Source organism: Marmota monax, unplaced genomic scaffold, assembly GCF_021218885.2.
Source record: "Marmota monax isolate L192 unplaced genomic scaffold, Marmota_monax_Labrador192_F-V1.1 WCK01_AAM20220418_F8-fsc00037, whole genome shotgun sequence".
Lineage (NCBI taxonomy): Eukaryota > Metazoa > Chordata > Mammalia > Rodentia > Sciuridae > Marmota > Marmota monax.
The window spans coordinates 3675158-3696588 of NW_026693245.1; the positions used below are offsets into that span (position 1 = coordinate 3675158).

General features: G+C 33.3%; 1 protein-coding gene across 1 annotated transcript in view; it reads right to left on the bottom strand.

Moving 5' to 3' along the window:
* Hcn1 (hyperpolarization activated cyclic nucleotide gated potassium channel 1) overlaps window positions 1-21431 on the bottom strand; it is a 355144-nt gene that overhangs the window by 55374 nt on the left and 278339 nt on the right. The window lies entirely within an intron of this gene.

Genomic DNA, 21431 nt, shown 5'->3' on the forward strand with positions numbered 1-21431 from the left:
ATTTTAAGGTTCCTGCTAGCACTACAATTCTATATTGATGACCTAAATATCACTATGGAAAGTTCAATTTTGTGAAACATCTAATTCAGCTCAATTCTACAACAATATTATTATTCTAAATAGTGTATTTCTAAAATGAGTTAAACATGGCAGTTATAAATATAATTACCATGATAGCAAAAAGAATCATACAGAAATCAAAACAAAATGGATCAGTTGTTACACTGCTGAATTCCTATACTCCAACACCCCATGGTTTTAGACTATGCAGAGCATATAAGAGTTTCCTTCTGAGAACTGAGACAAATGTTCAAAAGGCATCCACAACTAGACTTCTACAGCGACTTAGACATGAGTAAATGTATATAGTCAAATCCTTTTCAAGTGACACTCCATCTTCTAGAATATCCTATATAAGAGTACTCTAATGTTCCATTTTCCTTTCCAATTCAGTAGCCCGAATTAGGTATAATTAAAAGATAACTGGATATGTTTAGGCGCTTCTGCAAGGCAGAAATCATTCCAAGAAGTGTAATAAAAAAATAGCCAATGTTTTCTTACTTCTTTCTGAGTTTCAGTTATTGCTCCTGTTAAAAAATATCAACTTATTTTATTCTCACAACAATCCTATGTCTTAGAAATTCTATAGAAGATATTAAGTAATCTTCCTTGACCACACACTTCCAAGAGGAAGAAGAGTGGTTTGTTAGGCAGTGTGGTTCCATGAGTTGGGGTTTTAATGGATTCTGAAAATTTAAGCTTTTGCTCTATTCTGAGAAGCCACTTTATGATTACTGTCTAGAATTACCACAAACCCTAAAGTTTTAGATATTAACCATAAATTGCTTCTTTAAATTTTATACATTTTGAGAGTCTTTCTGGACATTTGCTGAGAGGTAGCAAACTAATAGCAGTGGCTTTGACTCTTATTTCCTGAGAGCAACAGTTTTTAAAAATTTGCATTTAAATGCATATATATATATTTTAATATCTATATTTAATATCTTCTTACTTCCCACAATTAGTGTACTTGACTGGCTTTTTAAGGCAATAGCATTTGATATCTTTGGACTATCAAGCAAGGAACTGCCATAACAACAGAGACCAGAACTCATTGTTTGGGGGGGGGGATTCTTCTCTTGAACAATAGAGGACACTGAACAAGCTGAAAATCTTCCTCATGGCTTGACTATGTCTTTTATTTTTTCTTTTTAAAATGTTCTGGCTATTTGTTTATTCAAAGATAGGGATGTCAACTTATCCCTAAGTACTCCCCAAAGAAACACTGTAATTTGAGTACAAGTTTGAGATGTAGGAAAGACGAAGGGAACACAATTTATTAAGTATCCATTTTGAGTTTAGTACTTCATGTTTTATTTCTCATTTCTTTCTTGGGAAAAAAAAAAAAAACTAAGAATAAGCTTGCATTTGGTCTTATTTTCCGACATTTACAGAAGAAGAAAATGGCCCTTCCAGTGAGGAGGTGCATTGCCCAGGCCACAGAGCTAGAGACCATGTCCAGAGAAACTGACCATGCCCATTCACCCTGACCCTGGGGACTTGTCGTTATCGGTATCCAAGTCATAGAAGCATAACTCTTTTAGGTCATTCACATTTTAACCAATTTTTAATGTCATATTTTATGCAGTCTGCATATTTTCATAAAACATTGTTTAATTGCTATAGGTTTACTGTTGCAGAATTCTTTTAAGTTACATAGTTCTAGATAATAAACAAAATTTACATTAAAACATTTGTGTTTTATTATATATGATTCCAAGTTTTCTTGGAAAATAGCTACTTTAACAATTAGTCGATTTTTTTCAAGAACTAAAAAATAAATTATTCTATGTATAAAATAAACTATATTTTAAATTATCAAGGCTCATTTATGTATCAGGTAAATAAGAAGCATTTCCTCTGTGTCTCACCAAAAAATCAGTATGAAAGGTCAATACAAAAGAAAACAAATGAGATCTTCAAGCATAACTAAGTGATTCATAATGATTTTGGTGAACAAACATCCCAGTCAACATGAATTCATTTCCTCTAATAACTCTGCAACATAGTCAAAAATGATAGAAGGGAAAAAGAAGGTACTAGTGACTGAGATATCCATAAGACAATACTTTTGAAAAGTAAAACTGGGGACTAGAGCTCCTAACAAGTGGTAGTATTCTTCCTTTAGCTGCCCTGGCCCTGGTGAAGTTAATACAAATATCCACATACTGTATGTCTTATGTGACAGATGGCAGCTTCCACTCTATTTTCAAAGGACCATTTTCGTAAGAGGGTACTGTCTATATGGAGCATTAAGACCATGGTGACAATGATTGTTAATGTTTATTGAATGGTTTGTGTTTTCTCATTTAATTATAACAACCCAATAAAATAGTTACATTATTAACTTAGACATAAGCCAAATGTGTGGCAAGGAGGTTGCAGCATGTCAAAATCAAATTACATCTAGGAAGCAAAGTCCACATTTGGAAGTAGGCTTTTGGAGCAGCATTGCTTACAGTGGCAGTCACTGGTCAAATGGAGTTACTGACCATTTCAAATGTGGCTATCATGACTGAAATATTAAAATTTCAATATATTTAATTTTAATCCATTCAAGTAGAAAGTTCAGTTATCAGAAAATGATTAGTCATGTTTGGGAAAATTCGGAAAAATGGATTTGCTTTTTCAGCTGTAAGTTTTATGAAATCTATGTACAGATCTATATACAGATTGTTTCTGAGAAGAACTTAGCATCCAAATCAAGATGTGTTGTGAGTACAAAAATACACACCAGAGTGTAAAGACTTACTACCAAAAAAAAAAAAAAAAAGAATAGAAATGATTTCTCTAATGGTATTTTTACGCAGATTGCATATTGAAATTATAACACTTTGGATATACTTAGTTAACAATATTATACTTCACATTTCTTTTTAGTTTTTAATGTTATTACTAGAAAATCGAAAAACATATTTATCATTCAACTTACATTTCCCATTGGACAGTAGGTTCTGCTGTAAAACAAGTATCATATCATATGTAGAAGGATTTGGAATGGAAAATGGTAGAAAGCACTTCTACACTTTTATAAACTTTTATAAACTTTCAAGTGAAATATTTTATTTAGTGAAGAATTCAGGAAGGCAAACAAGAGGTATAAATTTTCAATACTTATTTATAACTTAAAAATAAACTCGAAACTTCCATAGACTAATAAAACATTATTTTGTTTGACCTTTGGAAACATAAGATTTAGATTCTAAGACTTCCAGGAAGAATGAATCAATAGGAAATGGCTAGGTAAAGTTACTTCTAAGAGACCTCACTAAAACGCTATCAGGGAATCTTCTGCAGTTATTACCTCAGAGATCACTACATAAAGCTTATGAGACAAAAAATAAAAATAAAAATTTAAATATGAGTAAAACAAAATATCCATCTTTTGAGATACAGATTCTGTTTTGTGGTGCTTCTACAGCCTCTGAGCAGTTGTGTGAGCCCCAGGAGAATAGCTCTGACCTGAATGATGAGGAGTCCAACACTTAAGTTTTCTTCTCAGGGGTGCTCATCGTGGCATGATGTGGAAATTCTTGAGCAGTAACAGAGCTTTACTGAATCTAAATCTTTAGGGCGTATGACTCAAGATCTCTACTTAAGCACTCAAGTGTGAAAACCATGGTTTCTAAAATAAGTAAGTATCTGGAAACCTAACTGTTACTTGAGGGAGGCAGTGATGTGTACAGATTTAGCATAGTTGTAAATAATAAACAGGATTTGGCCAAAGTCAAGGAATAAAGTATGACTCAAACTAAACCTCTTTCTTGATATAAAAATTCGGAAAGTAGATTGCAAATTACATATGCATTCCACTTTTGTTGTTTTTGTTGTTGTTTTAAAGGAAACACATGGAACAGTTTGAAAAAGATTTTTTTTTCCCCTCAGCATTTCCAACTGGCTTACATTGATCTGGGGTTTGTCTTCTAAAGGCAAGATAGTTCATTTTATACATTAAAAAATCTGCCCATATAAGTAGGTTTTTAATGTCTTAAACATGTTTTGAAAATAGACACAATATCATGTATATAACTAAAAAGAACAAAAAAAAATTTTTAACTAAAGAAAATCTATCCCAACACTAACACATAAGGTACAGGCTTCAATTTCTTAAAACATTTCTCTTGATTTCTATGTCTCTAATAAGGAAAGTTTACTATGAACTATTTCTCTAGTTGGGATAATCTATGTTACATTTTCAAGACAGCTTTTACTGTTACTCCTAAATAATTTGTATGTCAAAAATGATGTAATAAACTACAGAGGTAAGAAATACTTATCTTTTAATATCTATTTTTGGAATTTTGAGTTAAAAGTAGAAAATGAAAGATTGATAAATTGATATAAGGATCTGAATTTTAATTTTATATAATTTGCATCTCCTAATGAAGGCTATAAAAGGATATTTTTTGTATACCAATCAATTAGCTTCCTTTTTTTCCACTTTTATAACAAATTATTTCTTGTGTAGTGACATGTTCTTCACTGCCATTCTTTTTAATGACCACATAATGTTCTATCTTGTGTTAATCATAATATATTTTAAAAACCCCACAGGGAGAGAGAAAAATAAACTGCAATGACTTTTTTGAATAGTGGAATGCTTTATAATTTTTCACCATTGCTTCTTTTGAACCCAACTATATCATTAATTGCTTAATAGTCTCAAATTATGAGTCACAAGCAATAAGCCTAAAATCTCTCATATGTAAATGAAAAGAGTATGACTAAATGGCTTATATGAAATCTGCCCACTTATAAAGCATAAATCAGAGCAAGCTGAATTTTGGGATGTATATTTTCTGTGGTTACAGTGCTCATATACATCTAATTTGGCTTTGAGTTATTTAAACTTTACAATATGAATGTAAATGAAGTTTAAAATTAATTTAGTCTTAGGACAGTCGAATTGCTTTGTGTTACTGGGAATTTAGGAATATGTTGCTTAGTTAAAGTACCATGTAGGGTGAGAGCAGATGATATAAGATTATTAATGTTCACTTAGATTTGATTATAAAGAAAGAGGGGGGAAAGGTAGAAAATGGCTACACACACACACACACACACACACACACAGAAAATTAAAAAAACAAAAACCAAAAACCTAAATCCAGGAGCTGTATGTTTGTATGTTGACAAGAAGAGTGTTCAGTGGATACTTTGTGTCTCCATCCCACTAGGTGGTCTGAAGTTCAATAATTTTATCTCTAAAATCTCCAACATGATTTTTTTCCAGCTATAACAGAGTATAAGAATAAATTGTAGAATAGGACTTAAGCCTACTTGACAGGGTAAAAGCAGGTTGATGTGAACTGTTAAATACAGCAGACAGGTGTCTGGAAGTTTACTGACCTACAAAAACTATACTTAAAAAAGGACCACCAGATATTAGGGTGGATTAAAGGCTTAATTCTTAGAGAAGGTGATCTGGACAATTTGGTAAGAACTTATATTTAAGATTGCATAGCATAATCCACATAAATTCACATTTTCATCATTAACATTTCAGTAACAGGAAATGCCTCTTCACAACAGTGTTGAGTATATGTACCTACAGAAGTAAGCCTATCAGAACCTAAAGCCAAGCAAGCATCCTTAAGGCAAATTAAACACTCACTTATCTCTCATTTTACTCATATTTTAATGAAGCATTGAACATGTTGGAATTTCCTAGGGGCTGAATTTTGTCCCTCCTCTATTGGTATATTGAAACCCAGAACCTCAGTATGTATTTAGAATAAGAACGAAGAAGTGATTAGGTTAAAATAAAGCCATTAGAATTATGTCCTTATAAGAGGAAATTTCAACAAAGGCATCACTGATGCAAAAGACAGCAACAAGGTGCATATCTGGAAGCCAAGAAGAACAAAGGAAGTCAGGCCTGCAAAGCCTTTATCTTGGCCTTCGGGATTTTGGAACTGAGAAAAAATAGGATTCTATTAGGTCCCCCAGTTTGCAGTATTTTGTGATGGCAGCCCTAGAAACTAGTATAATAAGTTAGGCTTGTAAAAGTGGGACAGGAAGCACCAAGTTGCCCCTTCTGGAGGTCTGCCCTAACATAGCAGTAGCACTGTTCTCAAAGCGCTGCCATGGCAGAGTGAAATAAACAATCTGGTGAGGGTCACTCTGAGTGGGTGTGGGACTGTCTACACATTTCAAGGCCTTCTGAGTTCTTCAGTGTGGGGAGAAATCAATTCAAAATAGAAACTTATGTAAAAGGAGGATATTTTGCTTTGATGTATTGAGTGTGAACATTGCTGGCATTCTGACGACAGGAACTGCCGGCAGATGGAAATGGCTCTGGAGATCAGGATTAGAGATGCAAGACTAGATGCATTTTCTGAAGCTTTTAAAATAGTGGTGAGCATACATAGCATAATATTTATAGTTTTAACCATTCTGAAGTATACAGTTCACAAGTATATTCACAATATTATGAATTTACCTCTACCTACGCCTCAAAGTTTTTCATCATCCCCAGTCAAAACTCTAAGACCATTAAACAAGAAACTGCCCAGTTCCCCTCTCCCAACACCTGATAACCCTTATTCTCTTTTTGGTCCATGTGAGTTTGCCTATTTTAGAAATTATGGAATTGGAATCATATAATCTTAAGGTAGAACTAATTTTTGAAGTCTTAGAAATGAATGATGATACTCAGTAGAAGACTGGTGCTAAAGATGGACAATGTTAGCAAAAATCAAGGAGAAGGCATAGTAGTATCTCTGACATTTTAATAATGCAAATTGCAATATCCATTCCATTGCTTTTTATCTCCTTGATTCAGTGAAAGTAAGAAAAATTTCCTTCTTAAAATAAATGGACATCATTGTCCAACATGGATGGGGCCTGAGAAGTTTCAAAAACAAATGATTACAAAACAAATTATTTTGTAATGATTTACAGTACCTACTAAAACATGCAAGGAGTAATTATTCTAAAGAGTTTTTTTTTTTTAATTTGGTACTTAATTCGTATTAAAGTGTACATCCTTTGGGAAAATTATATGAATTTTCATCTTCCCATGATAATCTAAAAGTCATAGATACCTGTCATCCAGAAAGAATTGAGATAGAATTAATAACTTTTTAGTAACATGGTTTGTAGAGTTCTTGTATGCATAGTATCTAATTTAATCTTCCTAACAACCTTGAGAGACTCAGGTTATTATCTAACTTCACAGAATTAGTTGGAAGAGTCAAGGAGATTTCTGGTAGCAGAACGAAGATCATCCTCTTTTCAAATTCATATACAGGTTGTTAAAAATTTTTTACTTTGGAAAGATTATAAATTTACAGAATGTTGCAACTCAATAGAAAGTGTTCTCATATGCTCTTTATGCAAGTTTTTCAAAGTTTTGTGTCTTCTATTGCATGAGACATTTGCTAAACTAAGAAATCAACACTGCTGCATTACTATGAAACTCCCAACTATATTCGTGTTTGATTAGTCCTTCTGCTTGTATTCTTTTTATGTTCCTGGATTGAATCCAAAATGCCACTTTGTATTTAACATACATAGATTTTGAGAAAAGAATCAAGCACTATAGTTTACTTAGTATTGATTTAAGAAATTAAATTTGCTCAAACATAAGGAAGTGATTTGAAGATAAATAAAAAAAGTGTTGAAACTTTAATATTTATTTTGTATGAAAAATTCAACTTAACTAAATAAATTTATTGGCCTGATGTGTATTATATATAATATATGTCTTGAAATTATTAGAAAGGAATGAATAATGAAGCATTAGAACAAAACCATATTAGGTTTCTTATTAGTTTAAGAAACTTAATAACTTGGTGATATATTTGAACTCCACACAAATTAATAACAAACAAGAATATATCATATTAGTTATTTTTAATCACATCTTATTTTAATTCAAAGAACTATCTATGGAAGAAATTCTTATTACTAGATACAATGTTTTATAGATTATACCATATAAATTAAATAAGTCTCTTGGTATTGATTTTTTTTTGCCCTGCTGATGTGTGCTTATTCATTTAAAAATACATTTTTCCACAAATAATTTATACACACATACACACACACATATGATCTTTTAATCTTCCTTAAAAACACTTTTTGAATATTGAGGAAATTTCTATGTGTGCAAGTAGCAAGAAGTCTTTCTCATAAAACTTTAAATTTTGTTTGGTATGCCTTTTTAGCTTTGTTTATTTCATATGACCATATGACCATTTGTTCATTTTCCTAAGAAAACATAATTTGTATTGTAGAATTTCAATTTAAGCCATTGGTCAATTATTTCTACCCTTCATCATTAGTTTTTGAGATATTATTCTTAACTTTCTCTAGATTTTTCTTTCTAGAGCTTTAGAATTGATCAAGTTTAAATGTCTCACATTTATGTCAGAAAATTATAGGATCACTTTAGAAGCTTACAGCATTTAAGTATATTAATATCAGTATTAAGAACTCCAGGGTCAGAAAACATTAAACAAATAATGCCAACAAATGCTTTTTTCACACTGAGTTCTTTACTGAGCTTACTTATTATAAAGCATGATAATTAAGTACACACACACACACACACACACATATACATCTCACTAGGAACAGAACTAAACTAGTATTTTTTTAATAAAATAAATTTATTTTTCCTACAGTAATAACTAACATTAGAGATGTCTAAATTTTATACATGGCTGTAATAGGTAAAGTATTTTTTAGAGGTGTTATGTAATATTTTTTCTTTCCTTTTGAAATTATTTGATAAGTTGATTTTCAAATAATCAAAATGTAAATATTAAGTCATCACTCAATATGACTGGAGAACTTCAATCTTTCTAATGTTAGTTTCATACTCTTTGTGAACTCTCAAATTATATATATTATCATGGGTTTATCTATCTTAACAACCTGCACCTAGTGACTCTGCAATAAGTAGTTAATGATTGAAGTGCTATCAAAAGAAAAGTACCCCAACACTTGGTAGGCTATTCTACATAAAATGAATGTTTAAAATCAATATCATCATCATCCTCTTTATCGCCATACCAAACATCACCACCACCACCACTACCACCATCATCATCATCATTAAGGCTTAGGTGACAATGTTATCTTACTCTATATTCTGCTGAGGCAAGCTTCAAAATAAAACAATGTGAGATATCTCAACTATTTGCTTAACTGAACAATATGAAACGTATATGAATCAATTGGGAGAGTATTTTAAACAACAGAAAATTGGGTTGTATAAACTAGACAAATGTATCACATATCCTCCTTTAATAACTCTTATTTAAAACTGTAGACGACAGTATTCTCTTTGATTTAGAGAGCTCAAGGTAGAGAGATTCAACACAAAATCAAGCTTTGTGAAGCACAGACATCTTCCTAATCTTAATTATATTAATGTTTACACTGACTGCCTTGACTTGCTAGCAATAATCAGGGTTGCTCTTGTGTTTGGTTTTCCCAACTATTTTAGTTTCAGTTCTATTATATAGTTCCCTTTCCAAAAATCATTTAAAATAATCTTCGTGGTAATTATAACTATGAAAAAAGCATGATTTTCCCAACAGAAAAAATTATAACAATGAAAACAGGTTTATATTTAATTTGCAGTTGCACATATTTAAAAGTCTAACTGTAGAAGGAAAGGAGTTTTAGTTTTAAAATTATTTCCCCTCTTCCTTAGTTCAAAGAGAAGCTGAAATAGAAACTGCATTTGGAAGTAAAGATATTTATTTTATTTATCCTGCTTTCTTTACCCCAAATATCATCTTTCATCCTCTTCTTGTTCAATTCAAATTCCACATGTGATTTCAGAGTCAGGGCAAACCCTCTCTTTGAGGCCTTTCCAGTTTCTCCAGGATTTGGTGAGCATGGGCTTTTCTCAACAATGTTAGTATGCATATTATGCATTTCTCTCATAATTAACTATAAATGTTGGGAGTCCTGCGTGAACAATGTGTGAGCTATGGGCAATGTTCCAGCCATTAAGGCAAGGAAGCCGCTCTTCCGGGAACTACTGGGTAAAATTCCTCTGTGGGAGAAAGTCCAGATCCTCCTGGCGCCCCAATCTGGCTCATAGCTCCAAGTTCAAACACAGTCTCCAGAGAGTAGTGTAATCTGCCAAGCACAAACAACCTGTTTATCTCCACTCTCATCAGGTCTCCCAGGAAGGAGATCCCTATCAACCCCCTTTGGTCTGTACATTATTAATAAAGCAAGCATGGGCTATTTCTTTGTTAGACAACACTATGGTTGGCTCAACCCATCACACCCCTGCCTTGCAAATATATCATTCTGGCCATTTGTCTTTATTTCTTGATATATTACTTTCATGGCTTTTATTTCACAGCCAGCCCATCCCTCCCATGGTTATCTACTCCCTTGCCCACACATAACGTGGGTGGGATATAAGTGACTTCCTACATTTTTTGTATTTTTAGTAAAGGTTTTTTACATTTTCCCCATGTTTTTTTTGTGTTGTTGTCATTGCTGTTTGTTTGTTTGTTGTTGTTGCTTAATGTTTTTATGTTTAGTCTGTCCAAGTATATAGTAAGCACTTTCTTTGAGACTTGAAAACCATATATTACAATTTGCTTTTACCATCACTCCTGGATCAATATCTTGCACACATTAAAAAATCAATACATGTTTTTATGTTTCTTTTCCAGAATTTAGGGATACATTGAAAAAACTCCCAGCCAACAGAAAGAAGACCCAAGTTCTTTGTTTAGCACTGTGACAACAGCAAGGCCACTTACATAATGTTTCTTGTCTTTTGTTACTTATGCCTTTACATGGATATCTGTTAATTTATAAGATGCTGACATAAATTTATGATGCTATAATCCTAGCTTATTTTAGATAATTTTAACTAAGTACATTTTAGAAGATATTTAAAAATCAACAACTATGTACTTTTAAAAAATGATTCAGAATTACACTAAATAAATATCCATGCAAATGACACTTTCTCGTATAAAATCTATTCAACAAATTAAAGGTCAGAAGCACAGGATTATACTCTCAGCCCAATTCATGTTCTGTGAAAATTAAATATACTGATATTCTATATTCCACTGGGACACATGATCTGTACCTATTTTCAGCCCATGGCTCTTCACACTCCATTGTTTAAAAATAGACCAGTTCTGAACTTTGGAGACAGGCTCAGAAGGACATTAACCAATTTTTTTGACTCTTAAGTTTGTCATTCTTGCTCTAATCCAATCAGTAAAAATCTGATCATGTTAAAAATAGATGTTCTTACTTTGTACACATTCCAACAGGCTCTCATAAGCAAAGGGGTAATTTCACTGATTTTTTTCTAATTAGCTTTTGTTTTTAAATATACTTCCAGCATTTATTAAAGCATACATCAGTCTTATGATCCTAATATTTCAATGTCAAGTTTTTATGCTAAGGCATTGTCTCTAGCAAGCCAGCTGTGAAAATTATCAGCAGATTGTTTGAATGAATTCCAAAGGAAATAGGACATACAAGGAAGCTGGATGTGTTGTCTCACATATATTAGCCTATTACCTATTGAATCACCCTCTCTGCCCCTTTCTGTACTTATTCTGAGTATTTAAATGTCTGTCTCTCACTAAACTATAAGGGCCATGAGAGCTGGGACTATGTCTTATTCTGCACTGAATGATAGTAGCACTAAGAGTTAACTTTTGCTGTATGTCCTATGTGTGAAGTGCTTTCCTATTTTTTTAAAATTTATTTTGCTTGCTTATTCTTTATGACAACTCTATAAAGTAGCTGTTAACACCATCATTCATATTTCAAGATGAGGAAAATAATTACTAATAAGTTAAGAAAATAGTTCAAAGTCATACATCTATTTAGTGCTGGAATTGCATTTAATTGATCCTGGAACTAAAAGGATGACCAAGATACTGAAGACACCATCAGTAGCAGGTTTTCATTCACTGTTTGTTATGTACTGAAAGAAAATACATCTATAAGTGTCACTGAGAAAATCTTCAACTATCCAAAACTATGAAATTATATATTTCTGCACAGCCAGGGGAAAATAAGAGGATACTACAAATGGATGGAGTAAAAAGAAAGAGGTGGAGACTCCAGGGAAAACCAAGATTGGGCCACTGGGAGCACAGTCAGAATTATTTTAAATTACCAGAAGACTAGAAATTATTGAAGCCCTTCTCTGCAGACTCAAAGTTTTGACTAAACATAGTTACAGGGAAACTAGAGAGTACAGATTAGAGATACACCATAAAATAATAGGTATAACTTAGAATGCCAAGTTTCTGAGTACCATCTTAAAGGATTTTCCACTGTGAGGTAGATGAAAACCCAGAGAAAGATTATAAGAAAGAAACCTGATTATTAAAATATTCAATGAACTAAAGGATGATCTAAGAAAGGAATTGAGAAAAATTATAGGAGATGGAAGACCACTTCCATAAAGAAATAGAAATAGTGGAGAAAGGAAAAAGCAGAACTCCTAGAAATGAAAAGCACAATCAATCAAATTAAAAACTCACTTGAAATTACTAACAAATTAGATTATATTGAAAATAGAACCTCAAATCCTTGAAGATAGAACTGCAGGCATTGAAAACAGACAATATGATGTTGAGTACACAAAAGGCAATAAAAGGAAACACTATACAACATGACCAGAAGATATAAGTACTATGAGACAGCTTCAAAAGACCAAGCCTGGGAATCATTAAGATAGAAGAGAACATGGAGATACAAACTAAAGGCATAAAGGACACCTTCAAGGACACAGTTACAGAAAATATTCCCATATCACAAACAAGGTAGATGTCTACATATAGGAGGCTTATAGGATCCTAAATACACCTAGGCAAATAAGAAGATCACTGAGACATATAAAATCAAAAAACCTAACAGAAAATAAGAAAATAATATTAAAAGCTTCCAGAGATAAACATCAGGTCACATTTAGAGGTAAACCAATAAGACTCTCTTTTGATTTCTCAGCTTAGACTATAAAATCAAGGAGGACCTGCAATGAAATATTTTAATCCATCAAAGAAAAAAAAAAACTGCTAGCAATGGATACTATAGTCAGCAAAATTCAGTTTCCAATTTGAGGGGGAAATAAAAAATTTCCTCAAGAATAAACTCAAAGAATTCATGAGCACCAAGACAGCACTATAAAGGATACTCAGATATAAACTGCAGAGGAATTAAAGAACAATCATCAAAGCTCACAAACACAGGAAATTCAACAGAAGAATAATCCATCAAAGAAGAAGCAAGACAGGATTAAAATATAGCAAAAAAATAAAATAAAAAAGTCACATAAAGCCATAAACATATCCATATTAACATTGAATATAAATGATCAATGATATCAACTCTCCAATTAAAAGACACAGATTAGCAGAAAGGATCATAAAACAATATCTAACTATATGTTGTTTACAAGGGACTCATCTTACAGGCAACAACATTTACAGGCTGAAAGTGAAAGGATGGCAAAAAATATTTCAAGCATATGGTCTGAGAAAACAAGCAGGAGTAGCTATTCTTATATCTGACAAAGTAGATTTGAAGCAAAAATGAAATTAGACCCTATCTCAAATTAGATCCTGCATGAAACTCAAATCAAATTGGATCGATGACGTAGGAATTGGATCAGAAACTTTACAACTGCTAGAAGAAAACATAGGGTCAACAATCCATCATATAGTTGAGAGCATTGACTTCTTTAATAAGAACTTCAAAGCACAAGAGGGAAAAAATAAAAAAACAAAAACTAAGAATCAGTAAGCAGGATGCCTAGAGGAAAAAAATGAAAAGACTTTTGCATAGCAAAAGAAATGATTAAGAGTGTGAAGAGAAAGCCTACAGAATGGGAGAAAATTTTGGCCAGCCACTCCTCCAATAGGGACTAATATCTAGAATATACAAAGAACTCAAAAAACTTGACACCAAAGAAACCAAACAACCCAATTAAGAAGTGGCAAAAAGAACTCAACAGAAATGTTCCAAAAGATGAAACACAATAGACTAATAAATATATGAAAAAAATGTTGAACATGTCTAGCAATCAGGGAAATGCAAATCAAAACTACACTAAGAATGACTGTGATCAAGAACACGAACAATAATAAATGCTCACAAGTTTGTGGGGGAAGAGGTATATTTGTATGTTTTTGATGGGACTGCAGACTAGTACAACCACTCTGTAAAGCAGTATGGAGGTTCCTCAATAAACTATGAATGAACCCCCCATATCCAGGTATCCCACTCTTTTTTTCCCCCAAGCATCTAATATCAGCATATTATAGCAACACAGCCACCTCAATGTTTATAGCAGCACAATTTACAGTAGCTAAATAATGGAATCAAAACAGATGCCTGTGAATAGAAAAATAAATCAAGTAATTATGATTTTGTGTGTGTGTGTGTGAGTGTGTGTGTGTGGGGGGGGACGAGCCATCTGTGGGCCGTATGTGTAAGCTATGTGCATTTGAACTTATGAGGGAACTGGTCTGGTGTTGCACGCTGATTGGGCTATGAGAAGCAAATGTGCATTTCTTTCCTCTAGCTCAGCCTGTGATCCCACACAGCACCTGAGATGGGTGTGACTTGCCAAGATGTCAATCAATCTGCTGATCACAAGACATCACAATGCAAATCTCCACCTTTGAAACTCTATTTGGTGAAGAACATTCCATCTAACTCCCTTGTGTGTGTCCCCTCTATAAAATAAAAAAAGAATCCCGGTGCATGGTCTCTTTCCAGTGCTGCCCAGAATGGAGCTGATCCTTGGGGTCACTGAGCAGTCCTGTCCTCAACCTTAGAAACTCATGTTCATGTGCTCTGTAGTTTCTTTGCCATTTTCTTAGCTATTGATACAGCCAGCTCCTTTAAACCTAGCTCATCTTGCCAGCACATGCAGTTGGTGACATATATATGCCACACATCTTGCATATCAATGAGATAACAGGTGAATACACACACACACACACACACACACACACACAATGGAATTCTACTCAGCCATAAAAAAGAAAGAAATTATGGTATTCTCTTTGTAAATGGATAAAAAGGAGAATATCATCCTAAGTGAAATTAACCAAACTCAGAAACTCAAAGTTCTCAAAGAATATTTTCTCTCATATATGGAAGCTGGAGGATAAAATTAAGAAAAAATAATCAAATACAAATTCATAGATGAGAGAAAGGAAGTCTAATAGAGTAGAAGAAAGAGAATGGGAGAGGGGAGAAACAATGGCAGAGAAAAGGGGGAGGATTATAGGGGGTTCATGAACTGAAATCAATTTCCATGCATGTATGAGATTGGCAGGATAAACCCAATGACTATGTATATCTATAAAGGTCTAATTCTAAAAAAATAGATTTTCCTTCGAAAATTATAGTTCTTCCTTTATTTTGTGGTCCTAGCATTTTGATGAATACTTGAAGAAAATATTTTAAGATGACTTTACAATCATTTCCCTGAATGCTGGCAATTCCTATGTAGCTAGGTGTGCAGGTTGTGTGGCCTTGAATTGAGCAGGATGAACTGGATATGACCATCTGCCTCTATGAATCTTTGATACCCTGAGGTTTCTCACTTCTTAGCTTTGAAATTGGTAATTGGCCCCAGTGTTTGATAAGTCATTGGCAGCACTCTATGCAAAATTGCCATAGTAATTTTCTTAATCATTTGGGGTGCTGTTACAAAACACCAGAGTCCAGGTGGCTCACAAACAATGAAAACATATTTGACACAATTCTGCAGGCTGAGAATTCTAGGATTAAATTGCCAGCACATTTGTTGTCTAGTGAAAGCCAACTTTCCAATTTATAAATGATCATCTTTTTGCTGTGTGTTCTTATGGCAAAGGGTCAAGGGATCTCTCTGGGTTCTCTTTCATAAGGGCACTAATCCCATCCATGAAAGCTCTACCCTCATGACAGAATCATGTCCCAAAAGCTTCATTTCTTCATACCATCACCTTGGGGATTAGGATTTCAACATCTGAATTTGGAAACAATGGACACAAACATCATAGCAGCAAAATAAGAAGTAAGAGTATTTCCTATGTGTTCCATTGATGTCATTAGAATATTTATAAACCTTTTATAATGATACTCTATTTCAAATTTCACCCCACCACACTCCCCAAGCTAACTCTTCACAAAGTAACTCATGCAAAAACCTGGAGAAGGGAAACAGAATGTAAAAACAACTACATAAAAAAGTAGAATGTTCTGGCATACAGTGTGTACATGAACACAATTACAAAGGAATACAAAGATGCCAGCTTCTTTTTGTAACATGTGAGAAAAAATAATGCAGGGAGTCAAATCTACAGTCACTTCTGTAAGTAAAGCTCCTTATCATTTTGAGTATTGTTTTTCTTATGATACAAGGTCTGCTGCTTTATTGACAAAATGCTCTCTAAGCCCTAACAATCAACATTTCTTTGGGATGTTTGGCCAAGGATGCGATCCTTCTTTAATTTTCATTTCATTTATTTGTGTATCCAACAAGTAAATATTAAGTGTATACTATCAATGGTCTTGAGTTGGGTAGAAATCAAAAAAGAGAAGGCCCTTGCTGGTTTGAATCCTGAATTCACATGGAAGATCGGACACAACAAGGGAACCTGAAGAGAAAAACAAGAAGAGTGATATACACACACCAACAAGGCTTATGTGATGGACAGTGACTGCAAAGGAGCTAATTTAAATGAGCATCTCAGGAAAAGCCTGCTTGAGGAGGTAACATTCGTACTGGGGCTTGAACAATAAGAATGACCAAGTTATTTGTTAAAGTTGTTTTAGCAATTTGTCTTTAATGAATGACAAAGATAAATCACCTAATTTCTGCCACAGAAATGAATAGGAGAATTTATTTCAATATAGTATTTTCAAAATAGCAACTAACTGAACTAATTTTATGTGAGATTTTTTTTTTTTCTGAGAGTTTTCAAAGTTTAGGCAAGAGAAATCCTTATCACCATTTTTTATCTTAGGGATTTTTTAAAAAAAAATATTCCAACATTTAAAACAAAGACTGGTATATAAGATGAATAAAATTTAATATAGCCTAAATTGATTAGGAATAAAGAAAAATTTTCACTTTCTTTCCCATTACATTTTACTTTTTTCTATTTTTAAGCAATAGGATATGTGTTTGGGTATTTGAGGGTCTGAAAGTATAATGTATCCTTCATTTTTATAAGTTCCTGAGTTCCTATATTTCTGTAAGCTGAAATCATTGCTTGTAGCTATATTCTAGCATCTCAAATTATTTAAAATACATTCATAAAAATGAGCCTTAATACGTTTAAAGTCTAATTACAATATTTCAAATAGCTATTGCCTCCAAATCAAATGTATGATTAGCAGTTCTTTGTGACATGTATGTATTCATGTACAATGAACATCTTATTTTTTATCTTTTATCATGAAATACTTACCAAGTAATGCTGCTTTCCCTTTCTGAGAGCTATGGTTCACCTACTGGACATGTGTTGTGCTGGTTGTTCAATGTCTTCTATGTATGTGGCAGGCACTTTCTAGAGCACCAGGGGAACCACAGTTACAGAAACCCACTTTAATGCAAGCTTACACCTCTTCTCCTAAATAAAATGCAACTTAGAAAAAACAGGATGATGTGCTTTATGATTTCTTATCTATTTCTCCTGATCTAACACTATGACTTGACTATAGCAGGTCCATAGTATGCTGATTTGATAGATATATGTCCCATTGTTCTTATTCAACATTTCTTATAAAAACATGTCTGGATTTTTTTTTTTAGACTCAAGCTTCATTTAATAATGACTTTCCTTATCTCTTTACCATGGTTTGTGTTTCCCCATCTTTCTATTTTACTTGTGTTTTCCCTTTTCTAATACTCAGCTCCGTACAATATTAAATATTGACTTTTGTGTGATTCTGATGCCACAGCAGCAAAAGCTAAGGGCAAGAGAGTAAGTAGAGACACACTGTTTTCCCCTTTCCAGGTGATAAATATCTAAGCACTGCATAGTTTCATTTTTAGGAGCCCTAATTTTATTCTCACCCTGGCTTCCATTCATAATTCTGTTGCATACTCACTAAGTTATTATCTCATGAAGTCTTAGTACATGCTGGTCACTAGAGATACAAGGGTATGAAACACAGGTTCCATCCTCAAGAAGCTCATACTCCTGAAAGAGACAACAAACTGACTAGTAATAAATACGATGACAGAGATGGAGTGGTTAGAGGAAATTTAGGAAGAGGACAATGCCTGACAAGAGTGCTTAATGGAAAGTAGGAGGATTGAGGGTAGAGAAGTAGAATGGGGAAAGACAAAGAAGAATCAGCATTTTTTTTTTTTTTAGGAAATTATCAACAATACTCATCAAAAATTATCAGTTACTGGTTGATGAAGCATGAATGTGAAGAAATGAAGCTGGAGGCCAACAAGAAGGGTCTCATGAGCCATGTTAAGGAGCATGGACATAGGGCATTGGAGGTCATGATCAGTCCCAAGAAGAGAGTGATATCACATTTGGGGCTTATACCAACAAATACGGTAGCCCTGTAATGGAATGCATTTGAGCTGGTTGAGATTAAAGCCAAAGAGAAAAGTCATTAATGAACTTCAGAAGCTGAGATAAAAGGTGCTGAGACCCTAAACTACAATATTTGAATAAATAAAAAGATTGATAATAAAGCAATTAAATAGTTGCAGGAATTAACAAAATGGTAGGTTTCTGTGTGGTTGCAGGTAAAACTGAAAATGGATTAATTTTCACTCACAATCAGTATAAATTATAGTATGGCAAGAGAAAGAATAATATACATGGTAGAGAAAAGTTTCCCATTATCTTCATTTTATATTACACTGAGAAATTTTTTCTTTTATCACAGACAACTATTTCACATTTAAAGGGGTAATTTCCTAGGAATCCTTTTTGCACTTGTTCTGTCAGGTTTCTGCTTTTCCTCATGAGATTTGATGCTAGAATCCTAACTTTTCCCTGCCTCTTTGGAATGGAGCCTTTGTTTTATCACATCTTCTTTATCTCTAATATTGTCTCTTGAATTACTTTATCTCTGTGTATGACTTGCCCTACTCTACATGTGAACTCTCAGAGAACACAACCTGATTTCAGTGTTCCAAGCTTCTTCCTTTTAGAGAAGAAGGTTTAGATTGAAAAAAAAAATAATGATAATCTGTATAATAGCAAAGAGATAAAGCAAACCATACTGGTAGTTTTTTAAAAAAATAAATAAATATTGCTTTCTTTTATAAAAAATACAGAAATTGTAAATTACATTCTACAAAGCAAAAAAAAAAAAAAAAAGATTTGTATGTTCTAATTTGAGGACAGAATGGTAAATTCAGCCACAAAAATATCAACAACAACTGGGCATAATGGCTCAAGTCTATAATCCCAGTGACCTTGCGGGCTGAAGCAGGAAGGTCCCAGCTTGAACCAGCCTGGGAAACATAGCCAGACTCTGTTGAAAAATAAAATAAATAAAAAGGATTGGGGACATGGCTTAATGGTAAAGTATGTGCCCTGCAGGCATAAAATTCTGATTTTGTTCCCTAGTACCACAAAAATAAAACTTAAAATAATTTTACATCAGTATCAGTAGCAGATATTTAGCTACGTTTATTTCCAAAGTCCTTAACTAATATTTTTACAGTTTTGTTTTAAAAGTACAAATAACTTTTAGTGGATGTAGAAAATTTAGAATGGTTAAAAAGCACAAAGATATCACTTGGGATAAAAATATTTGAATTATTTAATTTATGCTAAATGTGCCAGAAATTTTAAGAAACTTAAAAATTATTGACCAATGGTCCTTGTTTTTAAGGAAATTTCAAGACAGAGATGGAGAAAACAAAGGTGAAACACCAATGATAAAGGAAGTAGAATGGATATGTAGCACACAAAGGTTATAGAGTAAGTGCCTGGGACTCGAGAGAAAAGAACGGTTACATCCAGGCTGAAGTCTGATGAAAGAAGGCAGAAAGAAGGTGATAATATTTGAACTAGATTTTACCAACAGATAAGAAACATTTATGGAAAACATTTGACTCAAAGGTGAAAAATTATAATTGATTTTTGCAAAACAGCAAATTGCTCATTTTGGCTACAAGCTACTCAAGCCACTTTATAATACACAGGGCAACAACAGAAAGAAAGCTGGAAATTCAGCTGTAGTCAGAGTTCAGAGGGGCTGGAATATGAGCCTACAGACTCTGTATTTGACTTAATTTGTAATGCAAAGACTGAAAGTTTCTGAGCAAAGAAACGACCAGCCCATGTACATAAGAGATTATTCTAACAGTGATGTCTTAAACAGTAGTTGGAGAAAACAGACTAAGGTCTGGAAGACAAATAGTCCACGTGAGAGGAATAAGGTTAGTTCCATTTCGGTGAAGCAGGAAGCAAGGCACAGATGTGAGATGCATTACCAACGTCAATGGGTAACTAGATGTACAGAGCACAGAAGGAAAAGATTCAAAATAGGACTAAAGTTTTTACATTCCAAATAACTTGAGAGAATGACTAAAAAAGTTACAGAGAGATTTTAAAAGATAAATGCTTTAGTGATGTCAGATAATGACTTCATTACACAGCTTATTATATATGTGGTGCCAGGGGATACCATGAAGCTTTTAAGAAAATGGAGTTTATGGCAAGAACTTAGAGCTCAAATGTACAGAACTGAAGTGTGTAATGAAATAAATTAAAGTGAACAAATTCAGAGACAGAAAATGAAATGCCAACAGCTCAGTTAATGGTTCAATGTAAAAAGCCCAAAAAAGAGATTCAGCATGTGTGCTTTAATAGCTCCATAAAAAGTGCTACCAATGGCTCAAAGACAAAGCATTGGTGAACAACAGGTCATGGATAACTTTCAAAGCAAAGATGTAAACACCAATCACAATGCAGCAATTATGTGGAAATTATAGAGAAATTTGGTAATAAAAGAAAGCAGAGAGCAATGTAAGAAGTATAGCCTGCTGCATTCTCCTTCAGTCTTGTAGTGATCTGCATGTGCTGCGGACAGAAGGAAGGATTCCCGAGAGGGATGGGAGGAAAGTAATATGATAAGAAGTGGCTAATGATGTTGTGAAGTATTTTAACTAGGTTATAAGAAATAGATTGCTTTCAAGACTGGGGCTGTGGCTCAGTGGTAGAGTGCTTGCCTAGCATGTATGAGGCACTGGGTTCAATCCTCAGCACAACAAAATAAATAAATAAAATAAAGGTCCATTAACAACTAGGGGAAAAAATAAAAGAAATTCTTCAAAAAAAAAAAAAAGAAAAAGAAGAAAGAAATATATCGATTTCATAAGGTCAGCAGCTGTTGATCAGTGTCTACAAGACGATGAGAGAAAATGAAGA